The 22,362-nt window shown below is 40.9% G+C and overlaps 1 pseudogene; it reads left to right on the top strand.

Annotated features, from left to right (window-relative positions):
• The first annotated feature begins 13,916 nt into the window (after positions 1 to 13,916).
• Positions 13,917 to 19,384, top strand: LOC129057825 (endogenous retrovirus group K member 8 Env polyprotein-like; annotated as a pseudogene).
• The last annotated feature ends 2,978 nt before the right edge of the window (positions 19,385 to 22,362 follow it).

Here is a 22,362-nt window from a genome sequence, read left to right as displayed (position 1 = left end):
CTTGTTTTCACTAACTTCTATGGTTTGAACGTGTTCCCTAAAAGCATATGTGTTGGAAGCTTAGGCCTCAATGCAGCAGTGTTGAGAGGTGGGACTTTTGGGAGGTGATTGGATCATGAGAGCTCTGTCCTTAAGAATAGATTAATAGTTTATCATAAGACAGGGTTAGTGATCATGAGAGTGGATCTGTTATAAAAGCCAGGTTGGCTCTCAGTGTGCTCCCTTGTCTTATGATGCCCCACACTACCACAGCACTCTGCATAGAGTCCTCACCAGCAAGAAGGTCCTCACAAGATGCAGCCCCTCATCTTTGGACTTCCTAGCCTCCAGAACTGTAAAAAATATATTTCTTTCCTTTATAAATTACCCAGTCTCAGGTACTCAGTTGTAGCAAAAGAAAACAGACTAAGGCACTATGCCTCCATGTCAGGGGTTGGCAAATTGTGGCCACTGAATGTTTTTATAAATAAAGTTTTATTGGAACACAGTCACAACCATTATGTCTGTAATTGTTTTTATGCTAGTGCAGTAGAATTGAGTAGTTGTGACAGAGATTACATGGCCCACAAAGTGTAAAATATTTACCATCTGAGCCTTTATAGTAAATGTTTGCCAACTCATTCTGTGCAAGTGCTCTTTCGGGAGGCTTTTAAGTTTGAAGAACTTTGTAGCGACAGGAACCTCCCAAAGTGAGGAGAAAGCCTGACCCAGCTCTTTATGAGAGCCTGACTGCAGCCTTATCATAGCTTGTCTTCACTCTGTGATGGACATTTTATAGATGAAAGCTACTACTTTGCAACTCAGATTTGTGTCCTAGACATAGAAGGACAAATTTTGAGACAAATTGTAAAATAGAAACATTATTTGGCTGAGCACGGTGGCTCATGCAATAATCCTAACACTTTGGGAGGCTGAGATGGGAGAATCACTTGAGCCCAGGAGTTGAAGACAAGCCTGGCAACATAGTGAGACCCCATCTCTAGAAAAACACTTAAAAATTAGCTGGCCATGGTGGCATGCGCCTGTGGCCACAGTTACTGAGAAGGCTGAGGTAGGAGGATCACTTGGCCTGGGAGGTCAAGGCTGCAGTGTGCCATTAGTGCACCAATGCATTCCAGCCTGGATGACAGAGCAAGATTCTCTCTCTAAAAAAAAGGAAGAAAGAAACTTATAATTCAACAACTATTATTGGCTATACACCAACAAATGAAATATATTTATTTCTTTCCCTTATGAAACTTACAGTCTAATGGGGGAGACAGATAACATGAAATTACAACATAAATAAGCATTTAATTACAAACTGTGAAAAATGCTATCTAGGAAAATAGTAGCCTTGTTGTAGCTTCTCTTTCCATTGTACTGGCATATGATAAGAGGAAATAACAGGATGGGGGTGAGGGCCCTCTTGCTGTTGGGGATTCTCTGCAGAGTCCTGAGGTGGCACAGGGCATCACAACCACCGTTACCTAGGTCACGGAAAGACCTTGGGATCTGCAGGATCAATAGAAGGTAACCAAGTAGGGTGGAAGAGAGAACATTCCAGACAAAGAAACATCATGGAGGAAGTCACTGAGGTCAGGAAGAGAAACAGAAATATAGGAATATGCAGCAGAAGTGCAGTTAACAATGGTAAAAGGGGCTGAAGATGAGACCAGAGTTGCAGGCAGCAGATTTGTAAGCCATGGGAAGGAGTGGAATTTCATTCTAAGAGGCATGGAATGTTTCAGCATGGATGATATGGCCTGCCTGGTGCTTTGAGAAAATTATTCCAGCTACTGTGTAGAAAATGGATTACAGGGTACAAATGTGAATGTCTGGAGAAGAGTTCTGAAGCAAGAGGTGATGATGACTCACTCTAGGCAGTAAAAACTGGAAAGAAGTGCATGGAATTGAGGCATGTTTTGGAGGTCAAAAGGACAGAAATGAGTGACTTTTTAAGTAAATGTGGATGTGTACATGTGGTGGGTGGGTACTGATGGAGAGGAGAGGACTCAAGAATGACTTGGGTGGAGTGGGGGTGAGGGTAAGACTGAACAGGAGGAGACAATTCAGGAGAAACAGTGAGTTGTAAAAATGTAATTCTCACAATACAGACACAAATGATCTTGTCATTAAAAAAGAGAGGCTTTGCTGGGTGGGGTGGCTCACGCCTGTAATCCCAGCACTCTGGGAGGCCGAGGTGGGCGGATCACGAGGTCAGGAGATTGAGACCATCCTGGCTAACACCGTGAAACCCTGTCTCTATTAAAAATACAAAAAAAATTAGCCGGGAATGATGGCGGGCACCTGTAGTCCCAGCTACGTGAGAGGCTGAGGCAGGAGAATGGTGTGAACCCGGGAGGCGGAGCTTGCAGCGAGCCCAGATGGCACCACTGCACTCCCACCTGGGCGACAGAGCAAGACTCCGTCTCAAAAAAAAAAAAATAAAAGAGAGGCATTTTGGAAACCAACCTGATTGCACAAGTAAGTCTTTGATGGGCTCAGATTTAAAATAAAAGTATTTTAAAAATATAAAAATCGAATATTTGCCGTATTTGATATATTGTCATATATCAACAGTATATGAACACTGTCAGTATTCAACATACTATTGAAACAAATCCCCCAGATTCCTTTTTCAGTTTCTGTATATGCCTTTGCTTCTACCAGCCAATACCTGCAAAAACCTTCAGAAGACTGCAGTTGGACTACTGCAGCTGCTCACGCACATGCACATACACGCACACACACACATACACACACCCACACACACCCCGAGAGCCAGAGGGACTGGGCAGTTTAAGCTCTCACAGACACATCTTCCACCCCCTTTCCCTACCCTGTTCCCCCAGCCAATGATCCACTGGTGCAGAGTATGAAAGCCCAGGTTTCTGGCTTCAACTAGGAAAAAACTTGAGGCATAATTTAACTCTAGAGTTTTCCTACAGGGCTGGGCTGAGGTTGACTTTTGCTTGGATCCCATCCTTGCTTCGTTTCTTTCTTTTTGCTGTCTTACTTTCTTCATTCCCTTACTGGATTTTCCTGGGTTCACTTCCTTAATAAATCTCTTGCATACACACCCTTGTCTCAGGATTCGATTCTGAGAAACCTGTCCTAAGACACTTCCCAAGGATATATACTATAGAATAGCGTGAATTCAAATAATTGATCTAGAAAAAGCTAAAATCCTTAAGGAAGTGAAGCTTGTAAACAAACAAACATTATTCCAGCTATGTTTCCAAAAGGAAAAGAAACAACAGAAAGCTAGGAAGTTTTATGGTATAGAAAGTGACATATAGGAAGCTTCACTTCTCAACTCCTGTGTTGACTCTATCCAGTCTAGCAAGGAAAATAATCTCTTCCAAAAAGAAAGAGTAGAGCAACCTTGGTTAAGAAAATAGAGAGGACAGAGCAGAATGTACTAATTTCAATATATTCACATCTCTGGTCTAAGGCAAGTCATAACCCAGAACTTTAAGTAACATTTCATGATGTGATCTCATAAACACTTGTAGATTTTTGAGAAACTATAAAGAATGGGGAAATTGCTTGGATAATGGAGCTGGAAAAATGTTTTCCTGATTTTCAGAAAAGGGAAAAATGTAGAATGATAAATTTGATTGTTAATTGCTTCCTAGTTTCAAGAATGGATAATCAAAGAGACAAATACTAGAAAAAAGTGCAGTGAGGCCAGGCACAATGGCTCATGCCTGTAATCCCAGCACTTTGAGAGGCCCGAGGCAGGCAGATCACTTGAGGCCAGGAATTCAAGACAAGCCTGGCCAACATGGTGAAATCTCTACTAAACAAAAAAAAAATTAGCTGGTCGTGGTGGTGTACCTGTAGTCCCAGCTGCTTGGGAGGCTGAGGCAGAAGAATTGCTTGAACCCAAAAGGTGGGGGCAGCAGTGATCCGAAATCACACCACTGCACTCCAGCAGCCTGGGTAACAGAGTGAGACTTTGTCTCAAAAAAGAAGAAGAAAGAAAGAAAAGAAAAGAAAAAAATGCAGTAATTACTAGGTACTAACATAGAATCACAAAGAACCTTTCACTTTTAAATTGGGTTACTGGGGGTGGGGGTGGGGGGAGGGAGAGCATCAGGATAAATAGCTAATCCATGTGGGGCTTAATACCTAGGTGATGGGTTGATAGGTGCAGCAAACCACCATGGGACATGTTTACCTATGTAACAAACCCGCACATCCTGCCCATGTACCCTGGAACTTCAAATAAAATAAGATTAAATAAAATTAAAAAAATAATAAATCAGGTTATTGAGTAGAATATTCTTGACATAATGAGTAGTTATGAGTAAGGTATTTGATAAAGGCTCACATGATTGATTATCTTGTGGATAAGATGAGGAAATGTTACCTTGATGATTGTGAAGTGTAATCCAAACTGGTGTCAATTAATAAATTGAGGTTAACCTGGAAAAGATGTTCTTGAGAATGTGCTGTTGGGAGCTTCATTTTCTTCATTGATCTAGGTGGCTAGCACAATCTCCTATGCTCTGGCCTTTTCCTTTCCTGAATTCCCACCAAACCTGCTTTCCTATTTCCAATGCTTCAGCCCTTCATTGGTCCCACAATATACCAGCCTCCTCAGCTGCATCTAGTGACTGGGGTGGCATTCACACACACTCCAGCATACGCCTTAGTTTTTCTGTTGCTCTCAACCTAGAAATATTCCCCCTTTGGAATAATTCAACCTTCCATTTTCTTATGATTCTGTCTACTTAGAAATATTAGAGAAAATTGCAAACTAATAGCTTTCAATTCCAGATGTCCTTCCTTAATTTCTTTTCTCTCAAGTTTTCTACCCTCTGTGACTAACACCATTTATTGAAGATGAAATCCCCAGAGTACTTTTGACCCTGTTCTCTTCCTTACTCTTTATATAATTTTTGTTTGTTTTTTTTCACTCCTCTCAGCTCATACTTATTCACTCTTTATATTTAATTGGTCAGATAGTCTTAATTATTCCACCTCTGAAAAATTCTGAATTCTGTCTCCTCTTCTCTCCTACTGTCCTTGCTGTACTTCAGTCCTTATTAACTCTTACCTGAAATATTGCAGTAGCCTCCTAACTGGCCTCTCTGATTTTAGTGTTCTTCTTTGCCAAGAGAAGATGCTTCATCATCCCAGCTGCTGCTGGAGATGTTCTGCTAACATAAACAGCTGATCAGGTTATTCCCCTTGCTTGAAAGTCTCCTAGTTTAATCTCCTTAATGGGGTAAGTAACGGCAATCAAACTAGCTGACCCCACCTACCTCTCCAGTTTCATCCCTTGGGCTCCTCATCTCTGTGTCTCTCTAGATGGTGAATGCTTTGAAGACAAAGATCTTTTTCATTTTTGTATTCCTCTTTCCTAGAAAAACAGCAGATACATAGTGGATCTTTTGTAAATTAGTGAACAACTGAAAACATGGAAAAAGGCTTTTCAAATTATTCAGGATTCAAATATGCAGAGGGTATCATAGCAAAATAAAATTAATACAAAATACAAATTTAGAAAGATTTCAATATGCTGTATCTGAAACTAATGAAACTATTTTAATGGGGACCAATGATTCAAAACTCAACTATGAAAGAATAAAATGAAGGAGGCCTGCTGTCTTAGTCTGGTTTTTTTATTGCTTGTAGCAGAATAGCTGAAACTGAGTAATTTATAAGAAGCAAAATGTATTTCTTACAGTTCTGGAGGCTGGGAAATCCAAGGTTGAGGGGGCCCATCTGGTGAAATCCTTCTTGCTAGTGGGGACTCTGTACAGAGTCCTGAGGTGTATCACATGGCAAGGGGGCCGAGTGTGCTAACATGCTTGCTCAGGTCTCTCTTCCTTTCTTAGAAAGCCAGCAATCCTACTTCCATGATAAACCATTAATCCATTAACCCATTAATCCATCAACCCATGAATGGATTAATCCATTCATGAGCACAGAGCCCTCATGATCCAATCACTTAAAGGTCCCACCTCTCAATATTGCCACATCGGGGATTAAGTTTCAACATGAGTTTTGGCTGGAAATAATCAAACCATAGCACCTACCTTACGCTCAGTTAAGATGAAAAATGCCCAGGGGTTTAGTTGTATTACAACTGAATAGTGGCCAGAAGTGTGTTCTGGCTAGCAAAATTTTATGAAACCCTAAGTTGCATTTCTAAACAAAGGACGAGATAATGGAGAATATGGTTCCACAATCATTTGTGCTGGTCAGAACAAAACTAGGTTTCAGGGACACTGACAGCTGAAGCTCAATCAGAGAATGGCATGTAGGAGGAGGGAGGTTCTGGAAAATATTCATGTGAAGAACCATTAAAAACTGAGAGTATTTACCTTAGAGGAGAGAAAACTTAAAGGGAAAATTAGTTTCCTAAAATTTTTGCAAAGTGACTAGAAGTGTTTGGTATTAGCTGAGTTCTTCTGAGGGCAGAACTAGCATGAATGAAATGGCATTAGAAAGGCAGATGACTTCAGTTTTATATAATGAAGACATTTCTATTAATGAGAGTTATTAAACAAATACATGGGCTATTGTTTGAATTTCTTGAAAACTGGAAATGTTCAGGCAACAGCTGAATGATGGTATGTCAGCAGTATCGGAGAAGGAATTCTAGACAGCCTCCAAGATTTTTCTAACGCCAAGATTTTACAGTCCTATATTTTATTTTTAGTTAAGTTTTAAAGGAGACCACCGAGAAAATCCATTTGGAAACTTTCAATAACAGTGTAAGGTATAGAAATCCCAAGCCACCAACTAAATTTGTCTAAAAGGCAACCCCTAACCTCCTTGGTGAAGGCCTGTCTTCTGTTTCATTGTTTTGGCGCCCTAAGCACCCACAAGTGGGTGCTTGTGGGGAAAGGATCATGGATGTGATTGAAATCCTTAGGGCTAAGCTCAGGATTAGAATTAGTAGTTAAACAACTGTGCAAAGATGTTTGCAAATCCTGATGAGGAAGCAAAGGTAGAGAGAAAAGTGTCCAAAATGGAACCTTCATCAGACCCAAGAATTCTCCTTTGTTTAAGTCCAGAGGAGGCTAAGTAGAAGCAAACACAGAGGAAGCATTTTGCTGTCAACTCCAAGGCCCTAGAGCTGAACTCCTCAACATGTTCCTCTCTATGTCTTTGGCTGCTTGCTCAGCCGCTTGTTTTCTCCAACTACAAAACATAGAGACTAAGAGGCACCACCGATCCCATTCACCAGAAGCCGGGATTCATGAGTTAATGTCTGCAAAGCATTTTGAGCTTGTTGGAAGAAAGGCGCTAGATAAATACAAAGTGTTGTTGTTATTATAGGGAAGAAAAAGCAACTGTTAGCTCAGGGTCTATAATTAGGAAGCAAATATAGTGTCTGGTGGCTTTGATAATAGGATTTCTATGAAGATGTGGCATGCAGTAAGACCGTTGACTGAAATGTTATAAATGACATGATTTTTGCCATCCGAGTCAAAATCCTTAACATTTTAGTTTTAGGTTTTGTCTTCCTGCCCCTCTTCCTGCCCCTCCCCCCACACTCTATTTTTAAGTAAACTCTAAGAAAGCAAGTGTCAAATTAACAGCTCTGAAACTAATAAACTTAGTGTGTTTTTGGAGAAAGTATGGTCCTGAAGGCATCTGGACTTGTAGGGAAAAGCGAGAGAGATCAGATTGTTACTATGTCTACTTCTTTCTACACAGACATAGTAACAAGAGAGATCAGATTGTTGCTATGTCTGTGTAGAAAGAAGTAGACATAAGAGACTCCATTTTGTTCTGTATTAAGAAAAATTCTTCTGCCTCGAGATGCTGTTAATCTGTGACCTTACCCCCAACCCCGTGCTCTCTGAAACATGTGCTGTGTCAAACTCAGGGTTAAATGGATTAAGGGTTGTGCAAGATGTGCTTTGTTAAACAAATGCTTGAAGGCAGCATGCTCCTTAAGAGTCATCACCACTCCCTAATCTCAAGTACCCAGGGACACAGAAACTGCAGAAGGCCGCAGGGACCTCTGCCTAGGAAAGCCAGGTACTGTCCAAGGTTTCTCCCCATGTGATAGTCTGAAATATGGCCTCGTGGGAAGGGAAAGACCTGACCGTCTCCCAGCCCGACACCCGTAAAGGGTCTGTGCTGAGGAGGATTAGTATAAGAGGAAGGCATGCCTCTTGCAGTTGAGACAAGAGGAAGGCATCTGTCTCCTGCCGGTCCCTGGGCAATGGAATGTCTCGGCATAAAACCCGATTGTACGTTCCATCTACTGAGATGGGGAAAAACCGCCTTAGGGCTGGAGGTGAGACATGCGGGCAGCAATACTGCTTAGCAAAGCATTGAGATGTTTATGTGTATGCATATCTAAAGCACAGCACTTGATTCTTTACCTCGTCTATGATGCAAAGACCTTTGTTCACATGTTTGTCTGCTGACCCTCTCCCCACTATTGCCTTCTGACCATGACACATCCCCCTCTCTGAGAAACACCGACAAATAATCAATAAATACTAAGGGAACTCAGAAGCCAGGGGGATCCTCCATATGCTGAACGCTGGTCCCCTGGGTCCCCTTATTTCTTTCTCTATACTTTGTCTCTGTGTCTTTTTCTTTTCCAAGTCTCTCGTTCCACCTAACGAGAAACACCCACAGGTGTGGAGGGGCGACCCACCCCTTCATCTGGTGCCCAACGTGGAGGCTTTTCTCTAGGGTGAAGGTACGCTCGAGCGTGGTCATTGAGGACAAGTCGACGAGACATCCTGAGTACGTCTACAGTCAGCCTTATGGTAAGCTTGCGCACTCGGAAGAAAGCTAGGGTGATAATGGGACAAACTAAAAGTAAAACTAAAAGTAAATATGCCTCTTATCTCAGCTTTATTAAAATTCTTTTAAAAAGAGGGGGAGTTAAAGTATCTACAAAAAATCTAATCAAGCTATTTCAAATAATAGAACAATTTTGCCCATGGTTCCCAGAACAAGGAACTTTAGATCTAAAAGATTGGAAAAGAATTGGTAAGGAACTAAAACAAGCAGGTAGGAAGGGTAATATCATTCCACTTACAGTATGGAATGATTGGGCCATTATTAAAGCAGCTTTAGAACCATTTCAAACAGAAGAAGATAATGTTTCAGTTTCTGATGCCCCTGGAAGCTGTGTAATAGATTGTAAAGAAAATACAGGGAGAAAATCCCAAGAGGAAATGGAAAGTTTACATTGCGAATATGTAGCAGAGCCGGTAATGGCTCAGTCGACGCAAAGTGTTGACTATAATCAATTACAGGAGGTGATATATCCTGAAACATTAAAATTAGAAGAAAAAGGTCCAGAATCAGTGGGGCCATCAGAGTCTAAACCATGAGGGCCAAGTCCTCTTCCAATAGGTCAGATGCCCGTAGCATTACAACCTCAAACGCAGGTTAGAGAAAATAAGACCCAACCGCCAGTAGCTTATCAATACTGGCCGCCGGCTGAACTTCAGTATTGGCCACCCCCAGAAAGTCAGTATGGATGTCCAGGAATGCCCCCCACAGGGCAGGGCACCTTACCCTCAGCCGCCCACTAGGAGACTTAATCCTACGGCACCACCTAGTAGACAGGGTAGTGAATTACATGAAATTATTGATAAATCAAGAAAGGAAGGAGATACTGAGGCATGGCAATTCCCAGTAATGTTAGAACTGATGCCACCTGGAGAAGGAGCCCAAGAGGGAGAGCCTCTCACAGTTGAGGCCAGATACAAGTCTTTTTCAATAAAAATGCTAAAAGATATGAAAGAGGGAGTAAAACAGTATGGACCCAACTCCCCTTATATGAGGACACTATTAGATTCCATTGCTCATGGACGTAGACTCATTCCTTATGATTGGGAGATTCTGGCAAAATCGTCTCTCTCACCCTCTCAATTTTTACAATTTAAGACTTGGTGGATTGATGGGGCGCAAGAACAGGTCCGAAGAAATAGGGCTGCCAATCCTCCAGTTAACATAGATGCAGATCAACTATTGGGAACAGGTCAAAATTGGAGCACTATTAGTCAACAAGCATTAATGCAAAATGAGGCCATTGAGCAAGTTAGAGGTATCTGTCTTAGAGCCTGGGAAAAAATCCAAGACCCAGGAACTGCCTGCCCCTCATTTAATACAGTAAGACAAGGTTCGAAAGAGCCCTACCCTGATTTTGTGGCAAGGCTCCAAGATGTTGCTCAAAAGTCAAGTGCCAATGAAAAAGCCTGTAAAGTCATAGTGGAGTTGATGGCATACGAAAACGCCAATCCTGAGTGTCAATCAACCATTAAGCCATTGAAAGGAAAGATTCCTGCAGGATCAGATGTAATCTCAGAGTATGTAAAAGCCTGTGATGGAACTGGAGGAGCTATGCATAAAGCTACGCTTATGGCTCAAGCAATAGCGGGAGTCGTTTTAGGAGGACAAGTTAGAACATTTGAAGGGAAATATTATAATTGTGGTCAAATTGGTCATTTAAAACAGAATTGCCCAGTCTCAAATAAACAGAATATAACTATTCAAGCGACTACAACTACAGGTAGAGAGCCACCTGACTTATGTCCAAGATGTAAAAAAGGAAAACATTGGGCTAGTCAATGTCATTCTAAATTTGATAAAAATGGGCAACCATTGTCAGGAAATGAGCAAAGGGGCCAGCCTCAGGCCCCACAACAAACTGGGGCATTCCCAATTCAGCCCTTTGTTCCTCAGGGTTTTCAGGGACAACAACCCCACTGTCCCAAGTGTTTCAGGGAATAAGCCAGTTACCACAATATAACAATTGTCCCCCGCCACAAGTGGCAGTGCATCAGTAGACTTATGTACTATACAAGCAGTCTCTCTGCTTCCAGGGGAGCCCCCACAAAAAATCCCCACGGGGTATATGGCCCGCTGCCTGAGGGGACTGTAGGACTAATCTTGGGAAGATCAAGTCTAAATCTAAAGGGAGTTCAAATTCATACTGGTGTGGTTGATTCAGACTATAAAGGCGAAATTCAATTGGTTATTAGCTCTTCAATTCCTTGGAGTGCCAGTCCAGGAGACAAGATTGCTCAATTATTACTCCTGCCATATATTAAGGTTGAAAATAGTGAGATAAAAAGAACAGGAGGGTTTGGAAGCACTGATCTGACAGGAAAGGCTGCATATTGGGCAAGTCAGGTCTCAGAGAACAGGCCTGTGTGTAAGGCCATTATTCAAGGAAAACAGTTTGAAGGGTTAGTAGACACTGGAGTGGATGTCTCTATCATTGCTTTAAATCAGTGGCCAAAAAATTGGCCTAAACAAAAGGCTGTCACAGGACTTGTTGGCATAGGCACAGCCTCAGAAGTGTATCAAAGTACTAAGATTTTACATTGTTTAGGGCCAGATAATCAAGAAAGTACTGTTCAGCCAATGATTACTTCAATTCCTCTTAATCTGTGGGGTCGAGATTTATTACAACAATGGGGTATGGAAATCACTATGCCCGCTCCATCATATAGCCCCGCGAGTCAAAAAATCATGACCAAGATGGGATATATACCAGAAAAGGGACTAGGAAAAATGGAGATGGCATTAAAGTTCCAATTGAGACTAAAATAAATCAAGAAAGAAAAGGAATAGGGTATCCTTTTTAGGGGCGGCCACTGTAAAGCCTCCAAAACCCATACCATTAACTTGGAAGACAGAAAAACCAGTATGGGTAAATCAGTGGCCACTACCAAAACAAAAACTGGAGGCTTTACATTTATTAGCAAATGAACAGTTAAAGAAAGGACATATTGAGCCTTCATTCTCACCTTGGAATTCTCCTGTGTTTGTAATTCAGAAGAAATCTGGCAAATGGCGTATGTTAACTGACTTAAGGGCCGTAAACACCGTTATTCAACCCATGGGGCCTCTCCAACCCGGGTTGCCCTCTCCGGCCATGATCCCAAAAGACTGGCCCTTAATTATAATTGATCTAAAGGATTGCTTTTTTACCATCCCTCTGGTGGAGCAAGATTGCAAAAAATTTGCCTTTACTATACCAGCCATAAATAATAAAGAACCAGCCACCAGGTTTCAGTGGAAAGTGTTACCTCAAGGAATGCTTAACAGTCCAACTATTTGTCAGACTTTTGTAGGTCGAGCTCTTCAACCAGTTAGAAACAAGTTTTCAGACTGTTATATTATTCATTATACTGATGATATTTTATGTGCTGCAGAAACGACAGATAAATTAATTGACTGTTATACATTTCTGCAAGCAGAGGTTGCCAACGCAGGACTAACAATAGCATCTGATAAGATCCAAACTTCTATTCCTTTTCATTATTTAGGGATGCAGATAGAAAATAAAAAAATTAAGCCACAAAAAATAGAAATAAGAAAAGACACATTAAAAACACTAAATGATTTTCAAAAATTGCTGGGAGATATTAATTGGATTCGGCCAACTCTAGGCATTCCTACTTATGCCATGTCAAATTTGTTCTCTATCTTAAGAGGAGACTCAGACTTAAATAGTAAGAGAATGTTAACCCCAGAGGCAAAAAAGAAATTAAATTACTGGAAGAGAAAATTCAGTCAGTGCAAATAAATAGAATAGATCCCTTAGCCCCACTCCAACTTTCGATTTTTGCCACTGCACATTCTCCAACAGGCATCATTATTCAAAATACTGATCTTATGGAGTGGTCATTCCTTCCTCACAGTACAGTTAAGACTTTTACATTGTACTTGGATCAAATAGCCACATTAATTGGTCAGACAAGATTATGAATAATAAAATTATGTGGAAATGACCCAGACAAAATAGTTGTCCCTTTAACCAAGGAACAAATTAGACAAGCCTTTATAAATTCTGGTACATGGCAAATTGGCCTTGCTAATTTTGTGGGAATGATTGATAATCATTACCCAAAAACAAAAATCTTCCAGTTTTTGACTACTTAGATTCTACCTAAAATTACCAGACGGAAACCTTTAGAAAATGCTCTAACAGTATTTACTGATGGTTCCAGCAATGGAAAAGTGGCTTACACAGGGCCAAAAGAACGAGTAATCAAAACTCCATATCAATCAGCTCAAAGAGCAGAGTTGGTTGCAGTCATTACAGTGTTACAAGATTTTGACCAACCTATCAATATTATATCAGATTCTACATACGTAGTACAGGCTACAAGGGATGTTGAGACAGCTCTAATCAAATATAGCATGGATGATCAATTAAACCAGCTATTCAATTTATTACAACAAACTGTAAGAAAAAGAAATTTCCCATTTTATATTACTCATATTCGAGCACACAGTAATTTACCAGGGCCTTCGACTAAAGCAAATGAACAAGCTGACTTACTGGTATCATCTGCATTCATAAAAGCACAAGAACTTCATGCTTTGGCTCATGTAAATGCAGCAGGATTAAAAAACAAATTTGATGTCACATGGAAACAGGCAAAAGATATTGTACAACATTGCACCCAGTGTCAAGTCTTACACCTGCCCACTCAAGAGGCAGGAGTTAATCCCAGAGGTCTGTGTCCTAATGCATTATGGCAAATGGATGTCACACATGTACCTTCATTTGGAAGATTATCATATGATCATGTAACAGTTCATACTTACTCACATTTCATATGGGCAACTTGCCAAACAGGAGAAAGTACTTCCCATGTTAAAAAAACATTTATTGTCTTGTTTGGCTGTAATGGGAGTTCCAGAAAAAATCAAAACTGACAATGGACCTGGATATTGTAGTAAAGCTTTCCAAAAATTCTTAAATCAGTGGAAAATTTCACATACAACAGGAATTCCTTATAATTCCCAAGGACAGGCCGTAGTCGAAAGAACTAATAGAACACTCAAAACTCAATTAGTTAAACAAAAAGAAGGGGGAGACAGTAAGGAGTGTACCACTCCTCAGATGCAACTTAATCTAGCACTTTATACTTTAAATTTTTTAAACATTTATAGAAATCAGACTACTACTTCTGCAGAACAACATCTTACTGGTAAAAAGAACAGCCCACATGAAGGAAAATTGATTTGGTGGAAGATAATAAAAATAAGACATGGGAAATAGGGAAGGTGATAATGTGGGGGAGAGGTTTTGCTTGTGTTTCCCCAGGAGAAAATCAGCTTCCTGTTTGGATACCCACTAGACATTTGAAGTTCTACAATGAACCCATCAGAGATGCAAAGAAAAGCACCTCCGTGGAGACGGAGACACCGCAATTGAGCACCGTCGACTCACAAGATGAACAAAATAGGGATGTCAGAACAACAGACGAAGTCGCCATCCACCAAGAAGGCAGAGCCGCCGACTTGGGCACAACTAAAGAAGCTGACGCAGTTAGCTACAAAATGTCTAGAGAACACAAAGGTGACACAAACTCCAAGGCTGCTGCTTGCAGCCTTGATGATTGTATCAACGGTGGTAAGTCTCCCTATGCCTGCAGGAGCAGCTGCAGCTAATTATACCTACTGGGCCTATGTGCCTTTCCCGCCCTTAATTCGGGCAGTCACATGGATGGATAATCGTATAGAAGTATATGTTAATGATAGTGTATGGGTACCTGGCCCCACAGATGATCGCTGCCCTGCCAAACCTGAAGAAGAAGGGATGATGATAAATATTTCCATTGGGTATCGTTATCCTCCTATTTGCCTAGGGAGAGCACCAGGATGCTTAATGCCTGCAGTCCAAAATTGGTTGGTAGAAGTACCTACTGTCAGTCCTAACAGTAGATTCACTTATCACATGGTAAGCGGGATGTCACTCAGGCCACGGGTAAATTATTTACAAGACTTTTCTTATCAAAGATCATTAAAATTTAGACCTAAAGGGAAACCTTGCCCCAAGGAAATTCCCAAAGGATCAAAAAATACAGAAGCCTTAGTTTGGGAAGAATGTGTGGCCAATAGTGTGGTGATATTACAAAACAATGAATTTGGAACTATTATAGATTGGGCACCTCGAGGTCAATTCTACCACAATTGCTCAGGACAAACTCAGTTGTGTCCAAGTGCACAAGTGAGTCCAGCTGTTGATAGCGACTTAACAGAAAGTCTAGACAAATATAAGCATAAAAAATTACAGTCTTTCTACCCTTGGGAATGGGGAGAAAAAGGAATCTCTACCCCAAGACCAAAAATAATAAGTCCTGTCTCTGGTCCTGAACATCCAGAATTGTGGAGGCTTACTGTGGCCTCACACCGCATTAGGATTTGGTCTGGAAATCAAACTTTAGAAACAAGAGACCGTAAGCCATTTTATACTATCGACCTAAATTCCAGTCTAATGGTTCCTTTACAAAGTTGCGTAAAGCCCCCTTATATGCTAGTTGTAGGAAATATAGTTATTAAACCAGACTCCCAAACTATAACCTGTGAAAATTGCAGATTGTTTACTTGCATTGATTCAACTTTTAATTGGCAGCACCGTATTCTGCTGGTGAGAGCAAGAGAAGGCGTGTGGATCCCTGTGTCCATGGACCGACTGTGGGAGGCCTCGCCATCCGTCCATATTTTGACTGAAGTATTAAAAGGCGTTTTAAATAGATCCAAAAGATTCATTTTTACTTTAATTGCAGTGATTATGGGATTAATTGCAGTCGCAGCTACGGCTGCTGTGGCAGGAGTTGCGTTGCACTCTTCTGTTCAGTCAGTAAACTTTGTTAATGATTGGCAAAAAAAATTCTACAAGACTGTGGAATTCACAATCTGGTATTAATCAAAAATTGGCAAATCAAATTAATGATCTTAGACAAACGGTCATTTGGATGAGAGACAGACTCATGAGCTTAGAACATCGTTTCCAGTTACAATGTGACTGGAACATGTCAGATTTTTGTATTACACCCCAAATTTATAATGAGTCTGAGCATCACTGGGATATGGTTAGATGCCATCTACAAGGAAGAGAAGATAATCTCACTTTAGACATTTCCAAATTAAAAGAACAAATTTTCGAAGCATCAAAAGCCCATTTAAATTTGGTGCCAGGAACTAAGGCAGTTACAGGAGTTGCTGATGGCCTCGCAAATCTTAACCCTGTCACTTGGGTTAAGACCATTGGAAGTACTACGATTATAAATTTCATATTAATCCTTGTGTGCCTGTTTTGTCTGTTGTTAGTCTGCAGGTGCACCCAACAGCTCCGAAGAGACAGCGCCCATCGAGAACGCGCCATGATGACGATGGCGGTTTTGTCGAAAAGAAAAGGGGGAAATGTGGGGAAAAGCAAGAGAGATCAGATTGTTACTATGTCTACTTCTTTCTACACAGACATAGTAACAAGAGATCAGATTGTTGCTATGTCTGTGTAGAAAGAAGTAGACATAAGAGACTCCATTTTGTTCTGTATTAAGAAAAATTCTTCTGCCTCGAGACGCTGTTAATCTGTGACCTTACCCCCAACCCCGTGCTCTCTGAAACATGTGCTGTGTCAAACTCAGAGTTAAATGGATTAAGGGTTGTGCAAGATGTGCTTTGTTAAACAAATGCTTGAAGACAGCATGCTCCTTAAGAGTCATCACCACTCCCTAATCTCAAGTACCCAGGGACACAGAAACTGCGGAAGGCCGCAGGGACCTCTGCCTAGGAAAGCCAGGTATTGTCCAAGGTTTCTCCCCATGTGATAGTCTGAAATATGGCCTCGTGGGAAGGGAAAGACCTGACCGTCCCCCAGCCCGACACCCGTAAAGGGTCTGTGCTGAGGAGGATTAGTATAAGAGGAAGGCATGCCTCTTGCAGTTGAGACAAGAGGAAGGCATCTGTCTCCTGCCCGTCCCTGGACAATGGAATGTCTCGGTATAAAACCCGATTGTACGTTCCATCTACTGAGATAGGGAAAAACCGCCTTAGGGCTGGAGGTGAGACATGCGGGCAGCAATACTGCTTAAGCATTGAGATGTTTATGTGTATGCATATCTAAAGCACAGCACTTGATTCTTTACCTCGTCTATGATGCAAAGACCTTTGTTCACGTGTTTGTCTGCTGACCCTCTCCCCACTATTGTCTTGTGACCATGACACATCCCCCTCTCTGAGAAACACCGACAAATAATCAATAAATACTAAGGGAATTCAGAAGCCAGGGGGATCCTCCATATGCTGAATGCTGGTCCCCTGGGTCCCTTATTTCTTTCTCTATACGTTGTCTCTGTGTCTTTTTCTTTTCCAAGTCTCTCGTTCCACCTAACGAGAAACACCCACAGGTGTGGAGGGGCGACCCACCCCTTCACGGACTTGCTTCTTTCTTGCCGAGGCCAAATCTTGAAGACTTTAAGTTGAGCGTCAAGATGTTCCACTGAGCGCTTTCAGATCCTGGATTCTTATGCTCTATGTTGAGTCTTCAATTTGTAATCCCAGGGCCCTGTTGGAGGCCTAATCCTACAGAATGGAAGAGAAAGCTTGGGAATTCTTTCAAGGGAAGCACAGATCGGAGTGCAGGTCTTGGAAAGTAAGTAAAGGAGGAAATAGTTTTAAAATATTTTAATATGTTTATCTGCATATTTTTGGTCTACCCATAATGTTCTGAGAATTTAAATGGTTTAAGAAAATCACTTCTAAAAATAAGAAATATTGTTTTTTGTGGAACAGTTTAGCCCTTCAGACTCCTCTCACTCCTTCTGCTATCAATTTGCTTAGTGATTTTTACCTGTATTTGCCTCGATTTCCATCCCATAAAATTGTCATAAATGATTACTATTCTAATCAATGCTGCTGGAGAAAGGCAGCAAAGGCAGAATTCACAGATGTACAATTAAATTCTAATCTTTGACCTGCCATTAATTAACCAGCCAGCTATGGGCTTCCAGCAAGTTGCTGAATTCCCTGTGCCTCAGTTTCCCATAATGTAATAAACTAATAAATAATTGAAATGAATTAAAATGAAATTCACTTTGATTTAAGTAAAGTAAATGAAACGTCCATTAAGGACTTTTCCATTTTTAAAATCTCTTATTTGTGTGATTACTTCATTGTCCTTCCTGAAGTGAACATTTATGATTATGTCTTTAATGTTGATTTTTTTGTTCAGTTTTCTAATTTTACTGTGGGGACTAGTTTGTTCCATGGAACTTGGTGTCATAAGTCTGATTTGAATCTGTTACATTTTTAGAACACAGAAGTTTCAAGTGTGTGTGTGTGTTTCATTGGGTAGCTGTAGACTTGTTACTTTTATCCCATGGGTTTGGATTTTTTTAAAAATATAAACATTGTTTCTATTATTACTACCAATAAAAATATGTAAAATAGAGATTTATATTTTCACAGTCATCTTGTCAGCTGAGTTTGCAGGAATTTTGGTTCAGTGCACGTATTTGTCAGTTGCACTGAGGCAGGCAATGCACTTGGCGTCTAGAGGGTGAGGAGGGGTGGGTGGGGATGGGTGAGGGTGAGGAGTTTGAGGGGAATAAGAGGAGGTCTCTAATTACACCAAGTTCTTGACACACCAAGGGGAGTGATTAATGCTTTCAGAGGTGTTACAATTTAGTGTTTATTTGAATGTATTAAAGTTTGCTTTGCTTTAAAATTCATCACATTTACACTTTGAAAACAGGACTACTGAGGTTTTTTTTAATGTCAAATTCCATTTTGTTTTTCCTCTATTGACCAAATTGAAATGATCGGGACCTATGCCTCAGGCTCGCGTCACTTCAAAGTAGCCTTTGAAGGACATTTAAAAGATTCTCACACCGACTTAGAGCAATCTCTGAGAATAGCTGTGTAGCTCAACGAACCAGTGAGAGCGGCCTGAGGACTAAGGGGAAAGTGTTTGGAACGTGCTTTCGAGGTTGCCGTTGCTCAGCGCAAGGCAGGGCGTGCGCGTAGCGCGGCAAGGGGGACTAAAGGGACCGGCCGCGGCCGTGAGCGGGCGGTGTGCGCGCCGGGGGCTCTCGAGAGGCGCGGTGGGAGGCGGTCTTGTCTCCAATCGCAGCCACCAAATTGCTGCTCCCTCCCTCCGCTCCCAGCACTGGGCTGGCCCCACGGAGGAGGCTCATCAGCGGTCCCCGTGGGGTAGGCCCCTCAGGCAGTTCGCTGTGGTCACCTCCCAAGTTCTCCAACCCCCTGACACATCTGCTTTCCCGAGTGACAAATTAAAACGTCTGAAGCGGCCGGAGCCCGCTGCTGCCAGCGCACATGGCCGACATGTGAAGCTGTGGGATTCCCGAGTTTTGACGCATTCCATTTAGGACACAGGGACAGCAGTGTTTAGCAGTTGACACAAGAGGGGTTTCTACTGCCTGCCAGGCAGCTAAAAGGCTGCAAGAAATCTTTTGTGGGTTCCCTGAACGCTTTGAATTCTTCTAGCCGGCCTGACAGCCCTCCACTAGCACTCTGGAAAAGACTGCAGTGTTCTTCTAACACTGGGCGAGCCTTCATTATGAGGGTGAATGGGATCCCAGGAAGACTTGAAGTCGGGGAGACGATAAACGCCAAGAAAGCGAATTCTGTCTAACGCCGTGCTGCAAAAAAAGCAGCAGAAGCACCAGCAGACAGGATCCCACATCCGTCCCTCAAGATTCAAGGGGTGAAGGGAGCCGCAGGATCTCAAGTGGATCTTAACTCTCTCTGCCCCCCACACCTCACCCACCTCTCCCCTCCCCAGCTCCCTTCTGCCCCTGCAGGGTTTGTGTTCAACATCAAATTAAGTGTTCATGACAGCTAACCACAAGTTATTAAATGTGATTCACTGCCACATTGCTGGGCCTTCACTGGTGGTGCAGAATAACCACTTAGACAAACCATTTGATTCATGGCATTGATACAAAGACTCTTTCAGAAGAGAGAGGCCTTCTCAGGCCTTTAGCTGAAAATTGTTTTATTTCCGTTATTCTCTTAAACAGGTCAGTGAGCTGAATTAAACCCCAAATCCTTTCTAACTGCTTAGCTGTGAAGTCTTTAAGATATTACAGAGCTTGTGAGAAGTGGCTGCAGATTGCCAAGTCAGCGGAAATTTAAGAAATCAGTGTCAAAAACGAACTTGTGTTTGACAAGTAAGACAAACGATCTGCAGCCAGTACGAAGGGTGGCAATCTTCTAGTGTTTAATGCTCTTAATAATTAGGTTTCCTATCATAGAAAGGCATTATTATTTTTGAATAACTCCCTGCTGTGAGAGAGAGTTGATGAAATAGTGATTGTTGCTTTTCTTGCGTTTAAATTTCTCCTGGTTCATGCTTGGAGACAGTGAAGAATGAAAGACAAATGATCTTTCAAGCATCAGACACTTGGTTTTCTTTTTCTTTCTTTCTTTCTCTCTTTCTTTCTTTCTCTTTCTCTTTCTGTCTTTCTTTCTTTCTCTTTCTCTTTCTGTCCTTTCTTTCTTTCTTTCTCTCCTTCCTTCCTTCCTTCTTTCTCTCTTTCCTAATTCATTTTTTTTGTTTGTTTGTTTTTGAGTCATGGTCTCACTCTGTTGCCCAGGCTGGAATCCAGTGGCAATATCATGGCTCCCTGTAGCCTGGACCTCTCCACTGTTTTTCTATTCAATCATTCCAAGCCCTGGTGTAATGTTGGCTTGTTGTGAGTGTCGCTGCCCTCTCCTGGGTGGAGTATGACATTTACTGCGGTGTTAGGTTTTGCCTGTGCTAAGCCAATGGGATTTAAAGATTTAGAAGGTCCTAAAACAGGAAGCTGAATGGTCTTTGTTCAAAATTGGCTGGGCTGTGTGTTCTTCCTGATGATGCCACGGACAATTCCTGGATAAAAGTACTTTGGCCTGTGCTCTCTGCAGCGCACGGATGTGGAGGCTTACCATCTGTTTATAAATGGCATCCAGAGCTGATAGATTGTTGAGGTATCCCAAGCTTATTGAATTTAAAGGGGGTACCAAGTTTGTGTGGGATAAATTCAGATCTAAGTTATCATCACTCTGCCAACAGCATGTAATTCATTTTCTTATTACCAACATAGTCTATTAGAAAATAAGTTAGCTATGTAACAAATTGAAGTCTAAGAAAATATCCATATTAGGAAACCTAGTTCGATGATTAAATTAAGCAAGGATTACTTTGGCGTGAATAATTCCACAATCTGCTTTTCTGTCCTGAAAAATGAGTTTAGCAAGGCATGGCTGTGCCTGTAATATTTAACAGCTTTATTTTCAGGGTTTTGAGTTATTTCCTATCAGTCTTCCAAACATCTTGGTTTAATGTCAGCTAATGTCACCTTCACTATCATTTATGAAATTTACAGAATTGTTTCGAGTCAAACAAATGTCTTACTAAAGGGGCCATATCCAGTGTAATACATGTTTATTTGTGTATTCATTTATTTATTCAGCATATATTGAGTGCTTCTTCAGTGAAAGTTATCTTAAAGTAAATCAAAAGCATTTGGTCATTAGGATGTCATTTAAGGTAATAGTAGAAATGTAATAAAAGCCCAATTCACCAAGATACATGAAGTTAAAGTAAAAGCAAGTTTTCTGTTTAACCCATGATCAAGCCAGCGACACTTTTTGTTTCATTTCTTACTGAAAAATCTAAGTGGATGACTCCCTTCTTCTCCCTTTTGGATAGGATGGAGGGAAAGAATCAAATCTTTGGTGACTCAGTATATGGCTAAATTACCACCCTTTTTAAAAAAGTAATGTTTGTTTTATTACATTTAATACACATGTGCCCAGTATGTATGCTGAAAATGTTTTGTTGGCTTTGTTGTTGTTTTAGCTAACACTGACCTGTTTCTTTGATTTTTGATTTGTTTCCTCAAATACAGAACAAGAAGTAAACCCTAGATAATGGAGGATTTGGATTACAATTAATCAGTGTTTTAATATAATTTAATAAAAGATGTCATGTTGCCCGCAAGAGTTAAGGTGGTCTTTACTCAGAAAGCAGTGTTACTCATTAATAAAAGTGATTGAAAAACAAAGGAATAATTGAGATATTTTTCTTTACTTCAAACTATATATTAAAATGGTCACACTGATGGCTTTTTAACTTGCAACTTTTTGCACTCCTACAAATATCTGATATAATCTACTAAATTGGCAGGATCACAGAGAAGGTTTAAAGTTCACCAAGAAACATTTTGCCACATGATATAAAGGAAATAAAGCCCTAGAGTTCAAAATTAGCCAACACATATGATAATTAATGGATGAGTATTGGAGGAGTAAGAAACTTGGAGAGAACATGAAATTAAAAAAAAAACCTCTAATGTAAATTGGCAAAATTTGCAGTATTTTATGATTCATGATAGATCCATTTGAGTGTATAAGTAGATTTTGAAAGTCAGTACTTGTCTAGGATGGCAAATGTATTCAACACGTATTTATTTAATCTAATCCCTACTATGTGTCATTCTCTCTACTGGATGCCAGCATTGAACAGTGAACAAGATAACTTTCATATACACTGTGCCCTACATTGGAGAAACTATTAAAAAAAACCTCAGTTCTCATAAAGTATGATAAACGCTGTTCATTCATTCC

This window comes from Pongo abelii, chromosome 11 (assembly GCF_028885655.2).
Source record: "Pongo abelii isolate AG06213 chromosome 11, NHGRI_mPonAbe1-v2.0_pri, whole genome shotgun sequence".
Classification (NCBI taxonomy): Eukaryota; Metazoa; Chordata; class Mammalia; order Primates; family Hominidae; genus Pongo; species Pongo abelii.
This window is presented reverse-complemented; position numbering and strand designations above follow the sequence as displayed.